This window comes from Giraffa tippelskirchi, chromosome 2 (genome assembly GCF_054371585.1).
Source record: "Giraffa tippelskirchi isolate mGirTip1 chromosome 2, T2T-mGirTip1v1.2.pri, whole genome shotgun sequence".
Classification (NCBI taxonomy): domain Eukaryota; kingdom Metazoa; phylum Chordata; class Mammalia; order Artiodactyla; family Giraffidae; genus Giraffa; species Giraffa tippelskirchi.
In genome coordinates, this window is record NC_137276.1 from 118874598 (window position 1) to 118901208 (window position 26611).

A 26611-nucleotide genomic window follows, 5' to 3' on the forward strand; every position below is an offset into this window, starting at 1 on the left:
GGTATCTCTTGACTTCCTACTTTTGCATTCCAGTCCCCTATGATGAAAGGACATCTTTTTTGGGTGTTAGTTCTGGAAGGTCTTGTAGGTCATAATAGAATCATTCAACTTCAGCTTTTTCAGCATTACTGGTTGAGGCATAGGTTTGGGTTACTGTGATATTGAATGGTTTGCCTTGGAAACAAACAGAGATTATTCTGTCATTTTTGAGATTGCACCCAATTGCTGTCTGAGGAGGCCTTACAAATAGCTGTGAAAAGACGGGAAGTGAGAAGCAAAGGAGAAAAGGAAAGATATACCCATCTGAATGCAGAGTTCCAAAGAATAGCAAGGAGAGATAAGAAAGCCTTCCTCAGCGATCAATGCAAAGAAATAGAGGAAAACAATAGAATGGGAAAGACTAGAGATCTTCTCAAGAAACTTAGAGATACCAAGGGAACATTTCATGCAAAGATGAGCTCAATAAAGGACAGAAATGGTAGGGACCTAACAGAAGCAGAAGATTTTAAGAAGAGGTGGCAAGAATACACAGAATTGTACAAAAAAGTTCTTCACGACCCAGACAATCATGATGGTGTGATCACTCAACTAGAGCCAGACATCCTGGAATGTGAAGTCAAGTGGGCCTTAGGAAGCATCACTACAAGCAAAGCTAGTGGAGGTGATAGAATTCCAGTTGAGCTATTTCAAATCCTGAAAGATGACTCTGTGAAAGTGCTGCACTCAATATGCCAGCTAATATGGAAAACTCAGCAGTGGCCACAGGACTGGAAAAGGTCAGTTTTCATTCCAATCCCAAAGAAAGGCAATGCCAAAGAATGCTCGAACTACCACACAATTGCACTCATCTCACATGCTAGTAAAGTAATGCTTAAAATTCTCCAAGCCAGTCTTCAGCAATACATGAACCGTGAACTTTCAGATGTTCAAGCTGGTTTTAGAAAAGGCAGAGGAACCAGAGATCAAATTGCCAACATCCACTGGATCATTGAGAAAGCAAGAGAGTACCAGACAAACACCTATTTCTGCTTTATTGACTATGCCAAAGTCTTTGACTGTGTGGATGACAATAAACTGTGGAAAATCCTGAAAGAGATGGGAATACCAGACCACCTGACCTGCCTCTTGAGAAACCTGTATGCAGGTCAGGAAGCAACAGTTAGAACTGGACATGGAACAACAGACTGGTTCCAAATAGGAAAAGGAGTACTTCAAGGTTGTATATTGTCACCCTACTTATTTAACTTATATGCAGGGTACATCATGAGAAACCCTGGGCTAGAGAAAGCACAAGCTGGAATCAAGATTGCCGGGAGAAATATCAATAACCTCAGATATGCAGATGACACCATCCTTATGGCAGAAAGTAAAGAAGAACTAAAGAGCCTCTTGATGAAAGTGAAAGTGGAGAGTGAAAAAGTTGGCTTACATCGCAACATTCAGAAAACTAAGATCATGGCATCCGGTCCCATCACTTCATGGCAGATAGATGGGGAAACAGTGGAAAGAGTGGCTGACTTTATTTTTCTGGGCTCCAAAATCACTGCAGATGGTGACTGCAGCCATGAAATTAAAAGACGCTTACTCCTTGGAAGGAAAGTTATGACCAACCTAGATAGCATATTAAAAAGCAGAGACATTACTTTGCCAACAAAGGTCTGTCTAGTCAAGGCTATGGTTCTTCCAGTGGTCCTGTATGGATGTGAGAGTTGGACTATAAAGAAAGCTGAGTGCAGAAGAATTGATGCTTTTGAACTGTGGTGTTGGAGAAGACTCTTGAGAGTCCCTTGGACTGCAAGGAGATCCAACCAGTCCATCCTAAAGGAAATTAGTCCTGGGTGTTATTGGGAGGATTGATGTTGAAGCTGAAACTCCAACACTTTGGCCACCTGATGCGAAGAGCTGACTCATTGGAAAAGACCCTGATGCTAGGAAAGATTGAGGGCAGGAGGAGAATGGGACGACAGAGGATCAGATGGCTGGATGGCATCATCGACTCTGTGGACGTGGGTTTGGGTGGACTCTGGGAGTTGGTGATGGACAGGGAGGCCTGGCATGCTGCGGTTCATGGGGTTGCAAAGAGTTGCACACGAATGAGCGACTGAACTGACTGACTGCATTTTGCACTCTTTTGTTAACTATGAGAACTACTGCTTTTCTTCTAAGGGAGTCTTGCCCTCAGTAGTAGATATAATGGTCATCTGAATTAAATGCACCCATTGTAGTCCATTTTAGTTCACTGATCCCTAAAATGTCAATGTTCACTCTTGCCATCTCCTGTTTGACCACTTCCAATTTGCCTTGATTCACGGACCTAACATTCCGGGTTCCTATGCAATATTGTTCTTTACAGCATCGGACTTTACTTCCGTCACCAGTCACATCTACAACTGGATGTTGTTTTTGCTTTGGCTCCATCTCTTCATTCTTTCTGGAAATGTGCATATACATGTGCTGAGTTGCTTCCGTCATGTCAGACTCTGTGTGACGCTATGGACTATAGTCCCCCAGGCTCCTCTGTCCATGGGGATTTTCCAGGCAAGAATAATGGGGTAGGTTGCAATATACTCCTCCAGGGGATCTTCCTGACCTAGGGATCAAACTTACATCTCTTATGTCTCCTGCATTGGCAGGTGGGTTCTTTACCACTAGCACCACTTGGGAAGCCCAATCTAGAAATGGGGGACACAGAAAAGCTTTCTGCTGGGGAGCTCTACAGGCTCTTGCTCAATTTTATTTACTCAGGTATAATGTTACTTACGCCTCTAAAGAATGCATGAGAATTGGAGACATTATTTTAAATTATGGGGGTCGCCTTGTGAAAAAGGTCTTCCCTGATAGCTCAGTTGATAAAGAATCCACCTTCAATGCAGGAGACCCTGGTTCAATTCCTGGGTTAGGAAGATCCATTGGAGAAGGGATAGGATATCCACTCCAGTATTCTTGGTCTTCCCTTGTGGCTCAGCTGGTAAATAATCTGCCTGCAATGTGGGAGACCTAGGCTCGATCCCTGGGTTGGGAAGATCCCCTGGAGAAGGGAAAGGCTACCCACTCCAGTATTCTGGCCTGGAGAATTCTATGGACTATATAGCCCTTGGGTTTACAAAGAGTTGGAGACGACTGAGCAACTTTCACTTTCACCTTTTGAAAAAAGGGAAGATCTTGTTACGAATAGCAGAAAGAGAGAGTCTTTTGGAATCTCAATGAAACAGAGAAAGCAGAAATGCTGCAGTCTATTAACAGCAAGTTTCCTTGAACTGAGAGTGGAAAGGATTGATTGGTTTCAGAATCAAGTCTGCACAAGGTCAGAGGAAGAGTACTAAGGGGAGGAAGAGTGGGGTTTGAATTTCAAACAGTTTTTATGAGAAGAAGCATGTGTGAAGGTGCTAAGCTGAGGGAGGAGAGGTGACAAGTACCTTGCAGTGCTCTATGACCGTCTTTGTAGTTGTCTCCGATGAATATTGACACTCATTTCCAGTGGTTACACATCCAAGAGGGGTATGTCAGGTTGTAGTGTCATGGCGGACAAACTTGAAGGTGATCCCCAGTGATGTCTGCTTCAGAAGTCTAGCCCTTGAGTAATTCCCTCTTTTTGAGTGTGGGTGGAACCTGTGACTTGGTTTTAACCAATGGAATATGGCAGGTGATGGGATATCCTTTTCATGGTCATGTTGTGTTACATGAGATTCCACCTTGCCAGCAAACTCCCTTTAGATCTTCCCTCTCCAGCCTTGATGAAACAGTTGGCCGTGTTTTGGAGGCCTGTGTGACAAAGAACTGCAGGTGGTCTTTAATACTTGAGGGTGGCCTCTCGCCACCAAAAAAACTGAAGCTGTTAGCTCTAAAATCATAGGGAGTGGAAGGCTGCTCAACAGCCATACAAGCAGAAAAGTAAGTCCTTCCCTAGTTGAGCCTTTTGATGAGAACCAGCCCTGCCAACGTCTTGCCTTCAGCTTCCTGTATAGAGGGGAAGGAAGAATAATGTGATAACGCAGGGCTTCCCAGGTGGCTTAGGGGTAAAGAATCTGCCTGCCAAACAAGATACACCGGAGATGCAGGTTCAGTCCCTGAGTTGGGAAGATGCTCTGGAGAAGGAAATGGTAACCCCTGCAGTATTCTTGCCTGAAGAATCCAATGGACAGAGGCACCTGACAGGCTACAGTCCATAGGGTCACAAAGAGTCAGACGTGACTGAATGACCAAGCATGCACAGATGCAGGCTACCAGAAGGGCAAAGAAATGAATCGGGCATTAGGGGAGACCTGAAGGCTGGGCTTGGTTCTGCCATTTACCGACTGGGTCTCATTGTCCTGGTCCCTCACCCAGCCTGGCCATCCTTTAGTTTTTATGTTCAAAGAAGGGATTTGGTGGGACTTCCCTGGTGGTCCAATGGTTAAGAATCTGCACTTCCAATGCAGTGTATATGGGTTGATCCCAGGTCTGGGAATAAGATTCCCCCATGCTGCATGGTGTGGCCAAAAATTTAAAAAATAATAATACATTCAAAAAGAAAGAAAGGATTTGGCAAGATTACCTCCTGAATCCCCACCAGCCTAGAATTTTAATGAGTCTAAGATTTATCCACAGTATCAGAGGAAGTCATCTATTCTGTAAATGAGAGCTTTTTTGTTTTTAAAAAAAAAGAAAATTAAGAGGCTAGACAAATCTGGGTCCTATCTAGCAAATCAGCCCCATCCGAATCACTTCATCTGTTTGTGTGAGCTGACGCCCTGCTACTGAGTCACTGGAAAGGGAAACACATGGATGGAAGAGTTCCTTTTCATTCCACTACTTTTTCTCATTTCTTTTGGTACATTGACCAAAGATATATTGATTGAATATTCTTTGATTAATTATGTTGAACACTCAACCATGGGAGAGTCTGTTTGCATTTCAAAGCTTGGAAAATAAAGAGAAACAACAGTTCTAATGCAACGCAAAGAAAATGAGGATTTCCTGTTGAACCACAGGAGTACCTACCTGGTCCTGGGTTACACCTTTTAGGCAGCTTCAAGTGTGACCAAGAGACTTAACATGGCTTGCACTGTGTTGTTTCTGTAAGACAGTTATAGGGCTTTGAATAAATTCCTTGCAGCTTTTGTGATGAGCAGCTCTGCAGAGATGGTGACAACATCCCTAGTGGAGAGTTCTTCTCGGAGGTGAGAGAGAAAATAGAAATGGAGAAACTTGGAGAGGTTGTCGAGAGGACCATCTTTGGGGAGTTACCCCTTTAAGAGAAACTGATAAGGAGACTCGTGCTCCCCAGACAGAAAGTGCTTTATTTTACCCCTGGCTGATCCTCCTCCCCGGAAGCAGTTTATCAAGTGTCAGATGAGGAAGGACCCAGCTGTTCTTGGTCTACAAGGGCAGCAGGAGTTTCCTTTGATTTTTTGAAGTAAAGTGAGCTGTGGTTGGTCTCTTGATTTTTTTTTTCCCCTCACTGCAAAGAGGTGCTTTAATTTCCCACCTGGCCAGCTGTGGATGCCAGAAGTCTGGATCAAGGATTATTGAACAATCCATTCACAGAACCCTTGTACTTTTAAGTGGTTCTCCGAGACCCTGTGAGGTTGATGAGCTTTGCAAAAAAGGATGATTACAACATACTATATGATTCCATCTATATAAAGTTCAAAAGCTGGCAAAACTAATCTGTGGTGATAAAGGTCAGAGGAGTGGTTACACTTGGGTTTATGGACTGGAAAGAGGCGTTAGGGAGCCTTCTTCGTGACGTGGTGGAAATACTCTATGTGGGAATCTGGGGGCCAGGGTATATTTATGTAAAAGGATGTAGACTTGTAAAAATGTATCAAGTACTTTGCCATATGTGTTATTAACAACGAAAAATCTCTTTATAAAAGATGGTCACTGGGAGGAGGGGACTGCTCTGTGTAGAGACATTGGTCCCTGGATGGATCAGGCTGTTTTTGGAGGATGATAACCATCTAGGACCTGTGGGAATCAGAACTTAAAATTAGAACTCTGGCTCCTCTGTTGTCCTCGGCATGGTTCCACCGAAGTTGTGAATAGCAGGGTCTCTCTAAACCGTGATCCCACTTGTTTTGGACATCTAGATGTTTGTAAATAGAAGCAGACCTCATTTTTCCCTTTTTGAGGGAAGGGCACTTTTCTTCTCTTTTTGCGAAGTAAACTCAGATTTCGATACTGTGTTAGTGCTGTGGAAGTTCTGCAGAAGTGTGTGCTTAAAGATCCAAAGGGGGCTTCCCCAGTGGTCCAGTAGTTAAGAATCTGCCTGCCAGTGCAGGGGATACGGGTTCCTTCCCTGGTCCGGGAACTGGGATCCCACTCTCCGCAGCTACTGAGCCTGCGCTCCTCAACTAGAGAGAAGCCTGGATGCGGCAACTAACACCTGATACAGCCAAATAAATAGATAAATATTTTTAAAAGACAAAGAAAGGAAGCCAGGTTTTGGCTCTTCAGGAAATGACAAGATCATAGTAAAAATAATTGGGACTTTGGATATAATCCTTTGTGCCATTCTTCACTGGTATTTTATTGCTTACTGGTTTTCCCCCAGAAGATGACCAGGGAGGCAGAAGAATAGTGATGTATAGATTGCTTCTCTTAAAAGTTTTATCCATGTTAATTGGAAGTTTTTATAGAAGAAACAGCTAAAGCTAACGCTTGAGGATTTCTCTTTGTTTAAATTTCCATGCTTCACAATAGAGGATGAAATGGTTGGATGGCATCACCAATTCAATGGACATGAGTTTGAGCCTGGCATGCTGTAGTCCATGGGGTCACAAAGAGTCAGACACGACTGAGCGACTGAACAACAACCACAATGACAAACTTATTGTTAGCTGTAATTTGGGATACCATTCTCTCTGTGGATTTTGGTCTTCAGAAAATTGCAGCTGCAAAGTGAAGCGAAAGTGCATCCATGTGGTCTCTCCGCCTGTTACCGAATGAATCAGGCCCCACTGCTCACTGCTTACAAAATCAATCCTTACAGATGTTGATAGAAAGGAAAAGTGCCTTTAATTAGAATGTCAGCAATCTGGGGAGATGGTGGAGTCAATGTCCCCCAGAAACTACCTTTGAAGATTCTGCTCAGCTATGGAAGGTTTTAAAGGGAAATAGGGAAGTAATCTCAGTGAATCATAGAGATGGGAGGTCAGAGTCATCACCAGCACCCACTGCACGCAGGCTTGTTGACTTCTTGTGATTTTTCCTCTAGAAGCTGTCTTGTCCACACACTTTATTCATGAGATTACTGAAGGGGAAGTTAGGAAATCTATCTGGTCATCTGTTCATCACTTATGTTTCATTTCTGTTACACTTCTTTGACCTACTGAAAGAACTGACAAGTTATGCAAGATATTGTGTGATGAAAAGATTTGAAAGGTGTTCTTGGGGCAAAGATGAGTGCAGCATGGGGGTGCCTGGTTTAAAAGTTAGTTACCATATAGCTTTGCTAAAGTGACAAGAGAAGGGGCTTCTTGCTGATGTTTGTTGTTGTTCAGTCGCTAAGTCGTCTCTGACTCTATGACCCTATGGACTGTAGCCTGCCAGGCTCTTCTGTCCATGGGATTTTCCAGGCAAGAATACTGGAGTAGGTTGCCATCTCCTTTCTCCAAGGATTGAACCCGAGTCTCCCTCGACTCCTTTGTTAGCAGGCGGATTCTTTACCACTGTGCCATCAGGGAATCCTGCTGATATGGTAGTTTCCTCCAAAGAGCTGCTGACAAGCCTGTTATTTTTTTTTTTTAAGTGCAAAATAGACTTAATATAGAGGGGGCTTCCCATGTGGCGCTAGTGGTAAAGAATCTGCCTGCCAATGCAGAAGCCGCAGGAAACATGGGTTCAATCCCTGGGTTGGGAAGATCCCCGGGAGTAGGAAATGGCAACCCGTTCCAGTATTCTTGCCTGGAGAATCCCATGGACAGAGGAGCCTGGCAGGCTGCAGTCCATGGCGTTACAGGGGTGAACGACTGGCAGCGAGCAAGTGATACTCAATAAATATACTTAGAACCATACTTTATATACCAGTCTTCACATGCTAATAAGAAGGATGATATAGGATAGCAATAATTTGTCTAAGAAGGTGAAGTATGTCTTTAGGTTTAGAAATGTCCAGGCTACAAAATGAGTGTGTGTTTTATCTTATGAATTCAAGTGGCCTCTATCCATGTGAGCTTCCCTAAGTAAAGTTTTGGAGAAAAGTGAAGGCCTTAGGGATCTGTATCCAGATCCTCATTTTCCAAGATATTTTTGTTGCTAGTATTTCCATTACATTAGCTTCTAGATCTTTTCTGTGCACTTGAGTTCCTTGTTTTGTTTTTTTTTTTGAGGTCCTTATTCTTAAAAGAAGTCTTTACAAACTCACCCATGTAGTCCAGATAATTACCTTGATAATAACTAGTCAGCTAGATGGGTGATACTATTGAGCTGTAAAACCTATACGCATTTAAATTGCTTTAAAAAACTATCATTAGATTAAAAAAAATTAAAATTTTACCAGATGTATTTTAACAAGTTATTTTTAAAGTTTTTATTTTATATTGGAGTGTAGTTGATTGACAGTGTTCTGTTAGTTTCGAGTGAACAACAAAGTGATTCATTTATATATGTACATATACATATATCTTCTTTTTTCAGACTCTTTTCCCATATAAGTTATTACAGAGTATTGAGTAGAGTTCCCTGGGCTATACAGTAGGTCCTTATTCAAAATGAGCTATTATACGAAGACATTCTTATTGAAGTAAAATATCCATAATGAAACGAATGCAAGTTTTAAGTGTACGGCTTGATGAATGAATTTTTACAAAATGAATATACTCATGTTTCCTGCATCCAGATCAAGAAACAGAATATTACAAGCCTGTGAGCTGTTTATTTTTGACACTTAATGGGAGTTTTCCTTACTTAACTTTAAAGTGATCAAAAAGGCCATAAGCTTTCATTCTGTTACAAAGGTAACTTCCTACAGAGGTGAAAGATGTTTCAGTGAAAATAAGGAAGCTGTGTCTAGCACTGGTGTTTGTTGTAATGATCAAGGTATTTTTTATACCTTCTAATACGAGCATCATGGGAAAAGTGGGATCTCATCATGCTTGGAAGCTCTAGGTTTACTTTATAATTTTAATGCCCCTTTGGAAGAACTGTCTTCAAGGCAGATTTCTCTGCTGAAATGCGCATCTGTTCATGCATGTTTGTCCACCTGTTGTATTAGATGCCGCAACATTTTAATCATAGTTATTGAAATAGAGTTCCAGGTGGTGCAGCGATAAAGAACCCACCTGCCAATGCAGGAGACAAGACACCCAGGTTTGAGCCCTGGGGCAGGAAGATCCTCTGGAAAAGAAATGGCAACCCATTCCAGTACTCTTGCCTGGAAAATTTCATGGATAGAGGAACCTGGCGGGCTACAGTTCATGGGGTTGCAAAGAGTCAGACACAACTGAGCACGCACTCAGGCACTCCTCTTTGATAGAACCAGTGTCTGGTGGCCTTTGTATCTGCTTCTATTGATTGCTTTATTTCTTGATGGTGGTGGTTTAGTTGCTAAGTCATGTCCGACTCCTGCGACCCCATACCTGTAACCTGCCAGGCTCCTCTGTCCATGGGATTCTCTGTCCATGGGATTCTCTGTCCACGGAACCCAGGGGTAGGTCCATTTTAACTTCTTCCCTTCCCCCTGCAGCAGAGGTGGTGGATCTTTGCTTACAACCTGGGGTCGAGATGATTTTCTACTTCACCCCTGGAGCGAGCTGGCTTTGTTCCTACTCCTAGCCTATAAGCAAGAGATTGTTTTTCTTGGTACTGAGATAAGAGAGTTTGTGGCCCAGTGGCTTTAGACTTTTGCTTTGTATAAGGGAAGAGTTGAGCAACAAGGACCTATTGTATAGAGCATGAAATTCTACACAATGTTATGTGATAGCCTGGATGGGACAGGGGTTTGGAGGAGAAAGGATACATGTATATGTGTGGCTGAGTCCCTTCACTGTTCACCTGAAACTACCACAGCATTGTTAATCAGCCATACCCCAATACAAAATAAAAAGTTTAAAGTTTGAAAAAAAAAAGAGAAGTGTTGGGAAAGTGAACAGCCTTCCTGCCAGGAGCCTTTGCTACCCTGAAAGGCTCTGTCTCCAGCCTCCGCCTAGTTCTTCTAGAGAACTGCTTGGTGACAGTGAAAGTGAAAGTCGCTCAGTCGTGTCCAACTCTTTGCGACCCCATGGACGATATAGTCCATGGAATTCTCCAGGTCAGAATACTGGAGTGGGTAGGAAGGCTTAGGAAATAAACTGAGACTCCTAGCTTTTCCAGATTGATGCACTGGTCTATACTTTTCCTTTAAGAATTTATTAAACATTTAGCTGGTCTCTTCTTACTCAGTGGTATGGAAGCCTTCTCTTTCTTCCATGCTCCGCTAAAAATGAAACAGGTGCTGTTTTCATCTCAACTTGGAGGCACTTGTCACGTTTTGGAATTTAGTTTACTTGTTTGCTACCTCTGCTCTCTGCTAGGCTCAATAAATACTATAATTTGTTTATTTTCCAACTCTTTGTTGTTGTTTGGGTAATGTTCTCTTGAATCTTTCTACATTTTAAGGAGAAATAGAACTTGGTTTCGGAGAAGGCAATGGCACCCCACTCCAGTCCTCTTGCCTGGAAAATCTCATGGATGGAGGAGCCTGGTGGGCTACAGTCCATGGGGTCGCTAGGAGTCGGACGTGACTGAGCGACTTCACTTTCACTTTTCCCTTTCATGCACTGGAGAAGGAAATGGCAACCCACTCCAGTATTCTTGCCTGGAGAATCCTAGGGACGGCGGAGCCTGATGAGCTGTCATCTGTGGGGTCGCACAGAGTCAGACACGACTCAAGCGACTTAGCAGCAGCAGCAGCAGAACTTGGTTTTAAGTTTTAAGTCAATATTAATTATGTATTTGTCTTTGGTGTTGGTAAACATTTCACCAACTTACCGAGAGGTAAGAGAGAGTAGATAGTTATTACACAACGAAATCCTTCGTCCTTAGTTGCTGTGGCCTCTCTATGGTCCCTAGCATTAACCTAGTGAAGACAGAGATGATCTTAGAAACACTATCGCCTTTTGATAGTTGTTTCTGAAAGTGGAGCAGACAAAGTGGCCTCACCAGCTCAGGTCAAAGGGGTAAGTGTTTCCTGATTCAGTGAGTTTTCATAGGTTACCTATTGTCTTGTCTGTACCATATTTTTGCCACATCTTACAGTCCATTCCTGTCATTATAAAAAACCTACATCTCAGAACAAGACAGGAAGCTGGGAGGGGAGCATTTGTTGCTTCCCTTCCTGATTACCATCCAGGGTCTTGTTATAGATTCTGGCATTTTGTGATAACAAGACCTGCCCTGAATGATCCCTACCTCTCCTCCTCTCCCCTCTCCTCTTACCTACCCCCATGAATCCAGCAGTTCACAACATTTGACCCTAGATGCCTCCCCTACATCAAAACTCCCCCAAGTTTCATAGAAAGGGCACAAGATAAAGAACCCCACCTTCATGCAGTAGGAGGCAGGAAAAAGCCTTTCAGTGAATTGGAATGCCATGCATATGAGGACTTTGTCTTGGAAAGTGATGTCTTTGATAAAGGTTTTAGCCAGAATACCAAAGGAGCTGAATGTAAACCACATGAGTAAAGAAGGTTTAGAATATCCACTCTGTTAAAAATTCAAGATGTGATACATCTCTGATTAAAATCATCCAAGTCTGTCTGGGTGTAGACGTCTGCCTCAGTAAAAATAATCCCAGCCCATCTGATTATCTCTGTTTATGCTTTCCCAATATTATGGAAATTAATACTTTTCCTATGAATTTTAAGATATCAGTTATTTTATATTAGCACTAAAGTGCCCTTTCAGTTCAGTCGCTCAGTCATATCCAACTCTTTGCGACCCCGTGGACTGCAGCACTCCAGGCTTCCCTGTCCATCACCAGCTCCTGGAGCTTGCTCAAACTCATGTCCATTGAGTCAGTGATGCCATCCAACCATCTCATCCTCTGTCGTCCCCTTCTCCTCCTCTAGTGCCCTTTTGTGGATAGGAAAGATGCTGGGAAAGATTGAAGGCAAAAGAAGAGGAGGGTGGCATAGGATGAAGTGGTTAGATAGCATCACCCATTCAATGGACATGACCTTGAGCAAATTCTGGGAGATAGTGGAGGACAGGGAAGTCTGGTGTGCTGCAGTTTATGGGGTTGCAAAGAGTCAGACACAACTTAGCGACTGAATAACAACAACAAAGTATCCTTTAGAGCACTTCAGTTGGAATTGTCTAATGTTTTGGAATAATAAGTTTGAGATACTCTGATGAAGGCAGAGAAGAGCTTTTGAAGTGTTTGGAAAAGAGAAGTGATGGGATCATACTTGCATTTTAGAAAATTCACTTTTAATCAGAAAGAAGACTGGACTGAGAGCGTTGCCTGGTTGGGAAGCTAAATTCTATAACACAGGCAAAAGACAATAAACATCACAACTAAGGCTGGGTCAGTGGGATGTAGAAGTTAGGATAAAAGCCAGGATAACTGGGAGTAGATGTGATGGACTTAAGATAGAGCATTGGTGAGAGGGATGAGGAGAGGCTGATACTCATATTGCTGACTTGGGTAACTGGGTGATCTTCAGGTAGTGATGACCATTAATTAGTTGGAGGTAGTTTCCAGAATTCATAAGACAGCTTTGGGTTCAATCTTGTTATCAACCTATGGGTAACTGGAGATATTGATAAGTGAAGTTTATCAATACCATTGCCCCTGTGGATGAGTTGGTGTTCTTAGTCACAAGCAATAGATATCCAGTCTGTTGTGTGCTCTGTGCTTAGTCGCTCAGTCTTGTCTGACTCTTTGTGACCCCATGGACTATAGCTTGCCAGGGTCCTCCGTCCACGGGATTCTCCAGGCAAGAATACTGGAGTGGGTTGACATGCTGTCCTCTAGGGGATCTTCACAACCCACAGATCAAATCTGGGTCTCCTGCATTGCTGGTGGATTCTTTACCATCTGAGCCACCAGAGAAGCCCAAGAATACTTAAGTGTGTACCCTGTCCTTTCTCCAGGGGAACTTCCTGACCCAGGAATTGAACTGGCATCTCTTGCATTGCAGGCAGATTCTTTACCAGCTGAGCTACTGGGGAAGCCCATCTTAGTCATAGGCAAAAAGGCACTTTCTGGAAGGGCACTGAAGACTTGTGTAAACTATGAGTGATCAAATCATCAAACTGGAGAAATGGATGTGGTGCTGGGACTCCAGATACTAGGAAGCAGAGACCACACCAAAGTTCTTGCCAAAGAAGAAGGCGTGTAATTGATAACTCTCATCTTGCTTTACTTGCTCAAGACTTACAAGCATTTGATTGGCTGAATCTGGGTCAGGGAATTGTCTTCTGGCTATACCAGGAGGCAAGATGTTGAAGAATCCTCTGCCCATAGCTTAGATGGTTGGAAGCCACAGCAAGAGGCAAGCTCGGAATATTACCTTCTCCAAAGACGATAATTTCCCCTCAAATGGATTTTGGGATACTTATAGAGGGGATGGATTTCAGAAAACAGCAACAGGGTCATTATAACTAAGGGAGATGTGGCCAGGGAGGAAAAAAAATGGCTAAAACCCGTATGGATGGGTGGGTGGATGGATGGGTGGGTGGGTGGTTGGGTTGATGGGTGAATGGATGGACGGATGGTTGTACAGATATATGGGTATAAAGGAACTCATGTAGGCAACTACAGAGTCAGAAAGACCAAAGGAGAACAATAAAATAGGCTCAAGGAAGCAAGGAAAGGAAAAAGTGATAGGAAAGTAGGACTGGGTAATAACTTTAAATGCAATGTAGCAGTTAAGTGAGATGAGGACTATAGTTTTTTATGTTCAGTCACTAAGTCATATCTGACTCTTTGCGACCCTGTGAACTGCAGCACACCAGGCTTCCCTGTCCTTCACTGTCTCCCAGAGTTTGCTCAAACTCATGTCTGTTGAGTTTGGTTTATCCTTGGATTATTACTCTCTGAGCACCTACTTGCTGTTATTGACCGTAGGATTTGGAATGGCAAGCATATCCATGCTTTCCAATCTTTCTTAGGATGCTTCAGTCTCTTTCAAGTTACCAGGCTCTAAAATTGGTAGCTAGTGCTTGGAACACTGAGCTAAGTGCAGAAATCCTACTTCATGTCTAATTGATTTTGATAACAGTGTATTGTTGTGAACTTGGTGAATCTCTCTTTGCAAACAAGAGGTGAGGTCTCAGGTTGGGTTGGAAATGTCTTCATAAGATGGGGTAATAATGAGGTGCATGTGTCACAGAGAGATGAGGAGTGTCACTGCCACAGCTGGGAGATGCCAGAGTGCCTGAATCACAGTCACACTCAGTCCTTTCCTGACACTACAGGTTCACTTATGGGAGAACCACTTACAGAAGTCACGTTGTGAATTCCACTTAGAAGGTGGTTCTTCACTTAGGCTCTCCTGGGACGGAACATCTTTTGAAGCAAGGCAGAGCATGACATTCAGGGAGGAAGATGAAGCTGAGAAGATGGGGAAACCATCAAAAGCTTAGAGGTAAAATGCCACAGTGGCCCTTGTTCCCATATTTTAAAATATTTTTTAAAGTGTCAAAGTATTCTGATAAATTTAAGCAATGTACACAAGAAATCACATCAAGTAATTACCATGCTCAATTTTCTGAAACTACTACAGAGGGGTGCGTGCATGCTAAGTCACTCAGTTGTGTCTGACTCTGCAATCCTATGGACTGTAGCCCGCCAGGCTCTTCTGTCCATGGGATTTCCCAGGCAAGAATACTGGATTGGGCTGCCATTTCCTACTTCAGCTGGTCTTCCTGACCCAGGGATCAAATCCTTGTCTCTTGCATCTCCTGCATTGGCAGGTGGATTCTTTACCACTGGGAAGCCCCACTCTGGAGGGGTTGTCCCTGTTTATATACTGATGTGAGCATAATCTCGTTTATCATAGGCATTCACACTCAAATACATCCATTCACACCTGTATGTTTTTTAGAATGGGATTATAATTTGCACATTGTTCTACAGTTTGCTTTTTGTTCACATAATAATACACACAAACACACACACACACAATACTGTGGGTATCTTTCAATGCTAGTGCCTGTCAACCATATGACGAAATGGCTGTACATAACTATCGGGCTTGAGAGGAAGAGGCACAGACAAAGGCAAAGAGGTACACAGAGATCAGGAATGAAACATGATTTAAGTGGTTCAGCTGATCCTGCTTGCCTGCTGCTCCATCCATTCTCCCCGCAGTAGGGCTTGGGCCATTCATTCTAGCTGCATGGTCTTGGCCACACTGAGCATGAAATCTCCCTTCCTGAGAATCCCTAAGCAGGGTTCCTAAGCACTGACCAACTCTTGCCTTTCCTCCTCACGTGAGGAAACAGCAATCAGAGATAATTTTGACTAAATCAAACCTCTTTCATATATAAGGTATATCACTCTGGTTCCCCTGTTTGCAGGGGACTGTCATTGATTTAAGCCTCTTGCTGGTGAAGGACAATGAGGTTGTTTCCAGTTTTTTACTGTTAGTATTAAAATTTCTGCAGTCACCATCCTTGCACACATGTGGATTTCTCTTTGATGTTTGTGTGAGATCAATACTTAGAAACACAATTACAAAGTTGAAAGGAATGCACATTAATATTACCGATAAGATGTTTTTGCTGCGGAATGCCTTCCAGAAAGCATGTACTGATTTTCTGTGTACCTCCAGAAAGGCAGGGATCATCTTGCTGTGCATTTTTGTTCCTCAGCAGCTGGAACAATAGTTGACACATGGTCTGTGCTCACAGCATCTTTGTGGAATAAATTAATCAATCAATTAAAGCTCTGTGGGTTTCAAAAAACCAATTATGCTGCAACTTGCACTAGCTGTCCATGAGCATGCCCAGTTCCTCGGGCATGGGTGGGCCACACCTCCTTCTGTTTTTTTCTTTTTCCTCTAGTTCCTATCACCAAGAACCCCTTGACTGGCTGCCACACTGTGCCTGCATTAGCGTAGGTGGTTGGAGCAGTTAAGGGAATGAGCTGTTCTCTTTCAAGGCACTTTATATGGCTGTAGCCAAGGTACCGAGTCCCTGTGAGCATGCCTGTCTCTCATTTTTGTAACTATGATATTTTGGCCCCTCGGTGATTCTACTTGATATTTTCCATTATTCACTGCACATCAGGGTGTTTTTTAGAAAACCATTTAATCGAAGCTGTTGTGATCTTACATCATAACTTTGTAACTGGAGTAAGTATAAGATTTAAAAATCTTGTAACAAAATTTTTTGGGAAGAGATGTGTCTTTAAAGCCACTATAAGAAAATCGTTGCTGAATTATTATTAATGTGAGTAATTGTTTCTTTAATAATTATTAACTTAATGATCTTTTCCATGAGACCAACCCCCCTTGAGGACCCTCCAGAAAGGTGGGGATCATCTTACTGTGCATTTTTGTACCCCTGCAGCTGAAACAGCACTTGACACATGGTCTGTACTCACAGCATCTTTGTAGAATAAATTAACCAATCAGTTAAAGCTCTGTGGGTTTCAGAAAACCAGTTCTGCTGCAGTTTGGACACCGAAATGACTGTCCCGGCTCCATGATGGCCAACTTGAGATCATCCCTACTTACATCACTGCTGCCATGCTCAGACTATTTTTAGAACCCTTTGAAAGGAATTTCCTTGATAAATTGCATCAAAAGCATACTTTTCTTTTGATTATCCTTGGGAAGGCAGATCAGTAACCTTTGGGGCTAGATTTTTTTGGACAGCTGCATTGAGGTATAGTTAATATTCAAAAAACTGCATACACTTAGTATGTACAATTTGATGAGTTTGGAAATATGCATATAGCCACGAAATAATCCCCTCATCAAGGCACTGAACTTAATGCATCACCCCCAAAAGTTTCCTTGTGTCTCTTTGTTTTGTTTTGTGATAAGAGCATTTATTATTTTTTTTTAATCTTTTGGACCACGAGGCATGTGGGATCTTAGTTTCATGACCAGGCATCGAACCTGCGGCCCCTGCGTTGGCAGCCTGGAGTCTTAACCGTTGAGCTGCCAAGGAAGTCCCTTCTCTTAAATTTTTAAATGCACAACACAATATTATTAACCATAGGGACTGTGTTGTACAGCGGACCTCTAGAACTTACTCATCTTCTATAACTGAAACTTTCTTTCCCCTTGTCAGCTCTCAGCAACCTCCATTCTATTCTTTGCTTCTGTTAGTACTGTTTTAGGTTCTTCATATAAGTGGAAATGTATAGTATATGTCTTTTTGTGTCTGGCTTATTTCAGTTTGGAGAAGGAAATGGCAACCCACTCCAGTATTCTTGCCTGGAAAATTCCATGGACGGAGGAACATGGCAGGCTACAGTCCATGGGGTCGCAAAGAATCGGACATAACTGAGTGACTAACACTATTTCACTTATCATAATGTTCTCCAGGTTCGTCTCTGTAGTTGCAGTTGGCAGGATTTCCTGTTTTCACAGAAGCCACCATATGGAAACAACCCAAGTGTCTATTGACAGGAGAATGGAGGCTAAATTTTGTTTTAGAAAATAGCCAAACATTGTTCTGAATTATCCAGAGAAAATTCAGGTGATGAAAATGGGAGAACATAGTGGATAATGCTCTGTGACATTTGAAACAAACCTTGCTTATAAAGCAAGAAGACTATCTCATTTGGAGCCTGTAGATCTCTATCAATCATCAATAGCCCAAGGGGAATTTGCTAGTTTTCTGAGTGAAAAATGGTGAAATAATCTTTTTCACAGATACTTTCCCAATTTGAAGAGTAAAATTGCACGTGATTTTTCCACAGTCTCATTAAATTTTTAATTATTTTGTTATTGAAAGCTCAGTTAGCCAATAACACAAATCATGTTTAGTTAACAAAATAAAAATAGATCGGCCTAATATGTTTATGTGTCATTTTCCAGTTGTTATTTCTGCTAAGTTTGCACTTTGCATTGTTTCACTTTTATCCCTAATATAAAAAACAAACAAACAGATAAGTAGTGCTGGTTCATCAGAGTGAGGAAGCATGGATGAAAGAGTATTGTAAATATTACAATTTAGGATAATTTGTTAAATTTGAAGAGTGCAGAGGATTCCAGTGCAATTATTTATATATTTATTTATTATTGGCTGCACTAGGTCTTCACTACTACATGAGGACTTTCTCTAGTTGCAGAGAGTGGGGGCTATTCCTTGTTGCCGTACACAGGCTTCTCGTTGCAGTGGCTTCTCTTGTTGCGGAGCACAGACACCAGGGTGCTTGAAATTCAGTAGCTGTGGCACGTGGGCTTAGTTGCCTTGTGGTATGTGGACCCTTCCAGACCAGGGCTCAAACCTGTGTACCCCGCGCTAGCAGGCAGGTTCTTAACCACTGGACCACAGGGAGATCCTGCAGTGCTAATACAGAACAGGTCTGAATGGGCTGGGCCATGAATACATGTTAATGTGATAACTTTGCATAAGATAGTGAAAGGAAAAGTATTAAAAACTGAACCTGGATGAATAGCTAACAATTGAAGTTTGCTGGATAACCAGTTCATTTGTCTCTCACACAAGTGTGTTCTGATAAAACTTTACAAATATTGAGATACATATATTTTTAAAAAAAATTCAGTGTTAATTTCAATTTTTTTCTTAATCTGGGGGGAAGTTTCTTCCAGTTTTTTTTTTTTCCTTTTTATAGCTTCCTGAATTGAACACTTGCTTCATCTACTTCTACACTCGATTCTGTTTTAAAATATGTATTTAAGGGGCTAAGTACCAGTCTGTGTTTCACTCTGTGGTGCTTATATGGGCATTCAGCTGTAAATATTTCCCAATTTCCATTGTGGTTTCCAGTGTTCACTTTAGTTTCTGGGTCAGAGCTTTCCCACTGAGTAGGAAGAATGACAACTTGAACCTCACGTCTGGGGAAGAGCAGATTCCAGTCTTTAGGGCTGATTCTGTTGATGCCCACAGTCTGGGGCAGGCATCCAGAGTCTGTTGCTGGTCGGTTTCAAGCGAAGTTCACTGACCTGTTTTAATAAATCAGCCCTTTCCAGAGAAGCACAGGATACATTTTTTTTTTGTTCCACTGTAAGAGGGTTGAATTTTGTTGCTAATGGCAGAGGAGAGACCCAAGCTATGGAAGGAAGCATTCATCATTAGTGGCCTCCTCACGGCAGAAACAGGTACAAGTTGTATTGTTGTGGAGAAGCTTATAAAACCAGCAGCAAAGTTAGTGATAAACTACGGTCTTGTGATTGTGAAGAGAACAGAAGGAACTATGGCAGAATTCCTTAGCTAAAGGACACTGTTGGAAGTTGAGTGCTGTCAGTTGCATCTGATTGGAAGAACAGTTGCTATTGGTTGTGCATCGTTGGAGGTATTTTGCTTTCACTGGGATGAAACCATTGATATGCACACATGTGGGAGGGGCAGAAGCTTGGTGGCACATGCTTTTTCTGTTCTTAATTGAAAATCTATAGAGACTTCTCTGGCAGTCCAGTGGTTAAGACTCTGTGCTTCCAGTGCAAGGGGTGTGGGTTCTGTCCCTGGTTGGGGAACTAAGATCCCATACGCTGGGTGGCACAATGAAAAAATAACAGAAATAAAAAAAAAGAAAGAAAATCTATACAATCTGTACAAGTAGAAGAGTTTTTGGTGGAGGATAAATTAGGAGTTTGGGATTAAAATACCCAGTGCGGTGCAGTGCTCAGCGTGCAACTGTGTCTGACTCTTTGTGACCCCCACAGACTATGGCCCGCTGCGCTTGTCTGTCCATGGGATTTCCCAGGCAAGAATACTGGAGTGGGTTGCCCTTTCCTCCTCCAGAGGATCTTTCTGACCCAGGGATTCAACCTGTGTCTCTTGAGTCTCCTGCACTGGCAGGTAGATTCTTTATCACTGCAGTACCTGGAAGGCTCCTATGTATAGGTAGTAGATAACCAATAAGGACCTACTGTATAGCGCAGGGTACTATACTTGGTATCTTGTAATAACCCATAATGGAAGAGAAAGTAAAAGAGAATATATATGTGTGTGTGTGTGTGTGTGTGTATATATATCTGAGTCACTTTGTAGTACATCTGAAATTAACACAACATTGTAAATCAACTGTACTTCAATAAAAATTTAAAAAAAGAAGAAGTTTCCATTTGGTTAATGATTATGTTGTGAGCACTGATGCAGACCAGGAAAGGTGATTCAGCGTCATTACTGATGGAAACCATTGACATGTGCCAGCAGAAAGGGCACTGCTACCTAAATAAAGCCAGTGCCCCCGATGGCCAGGCTGCATGCAGCTTCATTCACACAGCACAGACCCTGGTCCCCAAAATGCCTCTGGAATGTGAGTCAGCAAGAAGGAAAGAGTGAAAATTACCAATTCAGTTACATTGACAGTCAGTGTACTTCTTTTCAGATGATGTTTAGGAAGAAATAGGTGGCAGGTATGAAGCCGTTCTACAATGTGGGCCGGGCTGTTCGTCGAATACACCATTGACACAGGCAGGATGGGTGGTTTTGAGACTGTTTCAGAGTGGTCCAAAGCACTGTGGGTAAAAACTCTTAAACTTTAATATTTTCAACTAATTAGAGCTTTTAAAGGAGACGGAAATGGCAACCCACTCCAGTATTCTTGCCTGCAAAATTCCATGGGAAGAGGAGCCTGGTGGGCTGTAGTCTGTGGGGTCGCAGAGGGTCAGATACAACTGAATGACTGAGCATACACACAGCACAGAGCTTTAAAAAAATACTATGACATCACTGACTCAATGGACATGACTTTGAGCGAACTCTGGGAGATGGTGCATTTTTCTTTCACAAGATGGCTTTGGCTATTCGAGGTCTTTTGTGTTACCATACAAATTTAAAATTTTTTTATTCTAGTTCTGTGAAAAATGCCATTGGTCATTTGAGAGGGATGACTTTGAATCTGTAGATTGCCTTGGGTAGTCATTTTTGACGATATTGATTCTTCCAATCCAAGCGTCATCTTCAATTTCTTTCATCAGTGTCTTAGGATTTTCAGAGTACAGGTCTTTTGCCTCCCTAGGTAGGTTTATTCCAGTTATTTATTCTTTTTGTTTTGATGGTAAATGGGGATTGTTTCTTGAATTTCTCTTTCTGATTTTTGTTGTTAATGTGTAGAAATGCAACAGATTTATGTGTATTAATTTTGTATCCTCAGTATTCTGTAATAACCTATATGGGAAAGGAATCGGAAAAGCTCTTCTACTTGCAGACAGGTGTAAACAAGGAGCAAGATGGCTTATTCTCAGGGCTGAGAGTCAGATAAAGAGAAGTCTTGGTTTGTCATTATCTAAATTTGTTCTTCCTCCAGTGCCATCTTCCGTTCTGTTTGTCAGGTTTTCATGTTAATCTCTGCGGTTTGCAATTGAGATCAACGTCCTGGGAAGTCAAGGACTCAAATGAGCAGCATAGTAGTTAAAATGTAAAGGAAGAACTTATGACAAATGATTATAAGTGAGGAAGAGGAGGAAAGTTAGTTAAGACGCTTCACTAATAGGCTTGCCTGCTTGAATACAAATACTGCCCCAATTTAGATGTTTTCTGTGATGGGAGGAGCTGGCTGAACTGGCCTGAGGACAACCAGCTGATGGTGGAACCAGCTTTAGAGCCCTCAATCCCCATTTCAGGGCCCTTTCCATTAGCATTAAAGTGACTCTCATCCAGAAATTCTTCCCTTCACCCCACTCTGTCCTGTAGACTCACTGATGGCTGGCTTGTTTTCTCATAATCTGATTTTCAGGCTAAACTAGATGAGAACTAAGAATATCTAATGTTGGGGAACCCAAGCTGCTGCTCTTGATGGGGCATCCCCGAGCCAGATGTTGGAAAGGATGGGGGTGCTGTAGGACCCGAAGGGCACACAGCAGTCTCGGCAGAGATGCAGACACCAAGGATGTTCTTCACAAGCAAAGGTAGCCTGTAGTCAGACCTGGTTGGAAATAGTATGTTACTCCCAGGTTGGTTTTCTCAGACACCTCTATGCATAAGGTATGAAAGCCTGTGAGCGTCAGCATTTTTGGACACAAAAGCCAGCCATCTATTTCCATTGTATTGATCAGTTCTCAGAGGGAACATTCAACTGAGGAAAATAAAAAAAATAAACTAGAACATCAGTCCTTAATAAACTAGGACATCAGTCAAAAAATGTCTCTTTCCCTCCCTCCTTTCTTATGTTAAATGATACCTCAAGCCAAAAACTGCACAGACAGGTTTTTCTGGGGGGAAAAAAATCTTAAGAGCATCCTCTATCATGCTCTATCCCTTTGCCTTGCATTGTTGTTTCCTCACTGGACTTTGCCCTTGAAGTTGCCCTTGATGTTATATATTTTTATTTGTTTATCTGTGTCTGCCATCCTTCAATGGAAGCTTTGGTTTGTTCCCTGCAGTATCTTCAGTATCTAGAATAGCGTCCGATTTTAAGGACACTGTGAACAAACCTAACTGTTAAAATAATAAGCTCTGATGATAGTAAGCCCAAATGAAGGAATAGATGTTTCTTATTTTATTGAAATATAGTTGATTTATCATATTGTGTTATTAATAATTTCTGCTATACAAAAAAGTGATTCAGTTATGCACACACATACATGCATGTGTATATATATCCTTTTTCATATTCTTTTCCATTATGGTTTATCACAGGATATTGAATATAGTTTCCTATACTATACAGTAGGACCTGGTTGTTTGTCCATTCTCTATATAGTAGTTTGTATCTGCTAACCCCCAAATACCAATCCATCCCCCCCCCACCTCTCCTCCCCCTTGGCAACTGCAAGTCTGTTCCCTGTGTCTGTGAGTCTGTTTCTGTTTTGTAAATAAGTTCATTTGTGCCATATTTTAGATTCCATATATAAGTGATATCATATGATATTTGCCTTTCTCTTTCTGACTTACTTCACTTAGTATGATAATCTCTAGTTACATCTGTGTTGCTGCAAATGGAATTATTTTTTCTTTTTATGGCTGAGTAGTATTCCATTGCATATGTGTATTTTCTTTATTCTCTCATCTGTGTAACATCTACGTTGTCTCCATGTCTTGGCTGTTGTAAATAATGATGCTATGAACATAGGGGTGTGTGTATCTTTTTGAATTATAGTGTTTTTCTGGATATATGCCTAAGAGTGGAATTGTTGGCTCATATGGTAGCTCTGTGTTTAGCGTTTTGAGGAATCTCCATACTGTTTTCCATAATGCGTGTACCAGTTTTCATTCCCACCAACAGTGTTGGAGGGTTTTCCTTTAGGAAATATTTCTAATAGACACAGTTCTCCCTGGGAAGTTTGAGGTGGGAGGGGGAAGGGGTGTGGGGGCAGATTTCTCAGAGAAATGCTTTCCAGGTACAATGTACATCCTTGTCCTCAGCAATATATGATGCCATGTCTCTTAGGTCAGGTGTATCTAGCTGTGGTAGATTAGGGCTTTAAAAAAATATAGTTCTCAATAGAACCGATTCAAATGTATTTTTTTTAATGGCTGAGGTAAGCCCATGGCTGATTCATGTCGATGTATGGCAAAAACTACTACAATATTGTAAAGTAATTAGCCCCCAACTAAAATAAATAAATTTATTTTAAAAAAAATGCTTATTAGAAAATTCAAAAAAAAATATATAGTTCTAAAGGTCAAGGCATCCATTAGCTTAAGCATGAGGTGTATGGTATTTTCTGCTGCAGCATGCCCCAGGTATCTGAGCAGGGACTTTGGGAGGGGCTGCTACTTTAGGAAAACAGTCCATTGCAAATGACTGGGATCCCCTGTTTCATGGAAACAGTAAATTCTCAAAGTTTAGGAGAACATGAGTTGTCAGGGTCATCATTTCCAAGAAGGTGGGTAATCAAGAGGGGCAGCTCCATCACACCAGACAAGCTGGCCTTGCTTCGATCTTCTCCACATCATACGGCTCTGGGATTACACACCACGAAACTCTTGAGGGGATGAGGCAAACGAAATCGCGAGAATTTTTTGTGAGAATCACGAAAAACTCTGGACTGCATGTCAGGAGACCTGGGTTCTGATCCCGTCTGTGCTCATTCAGGGTCTGACCTGGAGCAGGTCACCTGGCTTCACTATCTCTATTACGTAGATACAGTGTGGTTGGGGAACAAAGACGTCTAAATGACGAACAAAAAGGAGAGAATGAAAAAATGATTGTAAGTGCTAAGGGTGAAACAGAACAGACAGTGCAACTTCAGGAGCTCATGAAGCAGGGAGCTCTGAGGCTGAGGTAGTCAGACAAAGCTTCAGGGACCATTGAGAAGAATCTGGAAGGCTGCGTATATTCGGGTAGACAATGCAGGGGAAATCTCAGGTTGCGTGTGTCCATGCTTGGTCGCTCAGTCACGTTCGACTCTTTGCGACCCTGTGGATGGTAGCCCACCAAGCTTCTCTGCTTATGGAATTTTCCAGGCAGGAATGCTGAAATGCGTTGCTGTTTCCTCCTCCAGGGGATCCTCCTGATCCACGGATAGAACCTGTATCTCCAGCTTCTCCAGTATTGGCAGGTGGAGCCTTTACTACTGTGCCACCTGGGTATCAGTCTCACGTTAGAAAGATAAAAGTTTGGAAGCCAGATTCTAGGTAAGTTAAGAGGGCGGTGATTAGAGCATCCTCATGAAAGCCAGTGTACTGTGAAGCAGGGTGGAGAAAAGTAATTCTAGGCAGAGACTCTGTAGCTAGAGTGGAGAAGGCTTTACACTTCAGAGTGAGCCCTTGAAAAAGAATTTATTTATTGAATAGGTAATAGATTCACATAGCTCAAAAATTTTTTTTGTTTAAATTTATATTAATTTTTATTGAAGTATAGTTGATTCACAAAATTTTCTTAGTTTCTTGTGTAGAGCAGAGCAAAACATACACATATGTATATTTTTCATATTCTTTTCAATTATGGTTTATTACAGAATATTGACTATATTTCCCTATACTATACTGAAGGGCTTTGATTTTTTTTATGTTTTATATATAGTAGCTTATATTCACATAGCTCAAAATTTTAAAGGAACAAGAAAATATATAATACTATTAATGTTACCTGGTTTTATTTATCCTACCAGAGAGGTGGATTATGTTTATATCACACACACAGACACAGACACACACACACACACACGTACACACACAAATAGTGGTACTTGCATCCATACATAATTAATCTCCTCATTTATTTTCACAGCTATATCATATTCCACTGTATAATGGAACCACAATCTGTTTAACCAGCCCTTACTGAAGAACAGTTGGACCATTTCCAATCTTTTCTTAACACAAACAAGTCTGCAAAGAATAGATAGTACACCCTCTGTTCCCATGTTTATGAGTGTATCTGTAAGATGTATTGCTAGAAGTTAAATTGCTGGTCAAACAGTATCCATTGGTGGTGTTGATAGATATCAGCAAATTTTTCTCAGTAAAGGTTACATCAATTGGCACTCCTACCAGAAATGAAGGAGTGTGCCTTCCTCTCCTACCATTGTCAAAATGGTGTTATCTAACTGATCTTTGACAATCTGATGGAAATACAGAAACTTGGGTGGAATTTAATGCTCTTTTCTCCTTTGGTGATTGAGTTTAAGTATCTCTTTATATGTTTATGAGCTATTTGAATTTCCTTTTCTGGCAGTTCTTTCTTTATATTCATTGCCCTTTCAGTCAATTGCCTTTTAAAAATTTGATTTATAGGCATTATTATAAATATATATCAGATGTGTTATGGTATTAAAAAAGCTCTCAAATTCCATGCAGCTTTTCCCATCAGGAGATGAAGTCTTGTTTCTCCATGCCTTGAATCGGGGCTAGTTTTGTAACTTGCTCAGACCAGTAGATTGTGGAAGGATGATACTGCGTGACTTTTTGAGCAAGGCTTCAAGAAAACTTCTGTCATCCCTTGCCGCCTTGAGAGGGCCAGATAAAGAAGTCGAGCTAGCTTCTCAAGGATGAGAAATTACAAGGTACTGCCAACTATGAGGCCCTTGAGTGAGGTCACCTTGGGCCATCCAGCCAGTCTCCCCAGCAGCTGACTATGACTGTATAAGTGAACTCAGAAGAGACCAGCAAAAGGACTGCTCAGCTGAGCCCAGCCTGAGCTGCCAACTCAAGGAAAGCAAGCAAATAAATGGTTAATGCTTAAGTCATTAATTTGTAGGCTTTCCCACTCTTCCTACCCTGTAAAAGATAACCCAAACCAAAACAGTATTAATTTGTAATAAAAATTATAATTAATTTTCTGAGTTGATCATTTGTTTTTGACTATGTTTTTGGTGCTTTGACCATGAAAACTTGTTTACATAGTCAGGTTTACCAGTCCTTGTTTTGTTTCTTGGCTTCTGGGTTATGTGTGTTAATTAGAAAATCTTTCACTCGGTGTTTTAAAAAAGCAGGCACCTCTGCTTTCTCCTTGTAATTTATTTATTTATGTTACTTTTAAATGTTGGACCCATTAGGGATTTTTCGTGTATAGTGTCACATTGTGACATTGTCAGGGGTTGTGACATTGATGTTCTCTTCCATTTCTTTTTTTTTTTTCTTTTCTTTTCTTTTTAAAAGGGTGAATTACTTT

General features: G+C 41.7%; 1 protein-coding gene and 1 long non-coding RNA gene across 2 annotated transcripts in view; both read left to right on the plus strand.

Moving 5' to 3' along the window:
* SLC35F3 (solute carrier family 35 member F3) overlaps positions 1 to 26611 on the plus strand; it is a 409744-nt gene that overhangs the window by 16237 nt on the left and 366896 nt on the right. The window lies entirely within an intron of this gene.
* On the plus strand, positions 14352 to 26186 carry LOC145538424 (uncharacterized). The gene is made up of 3 exons (XR_014076842.1): positions 14352 to 14552; positions 24501 to 24633; positions 25798 to 26186. It is a non-coding gene; the product is annotated as an uncharacterized LOC145538424 (long non-coding RNA).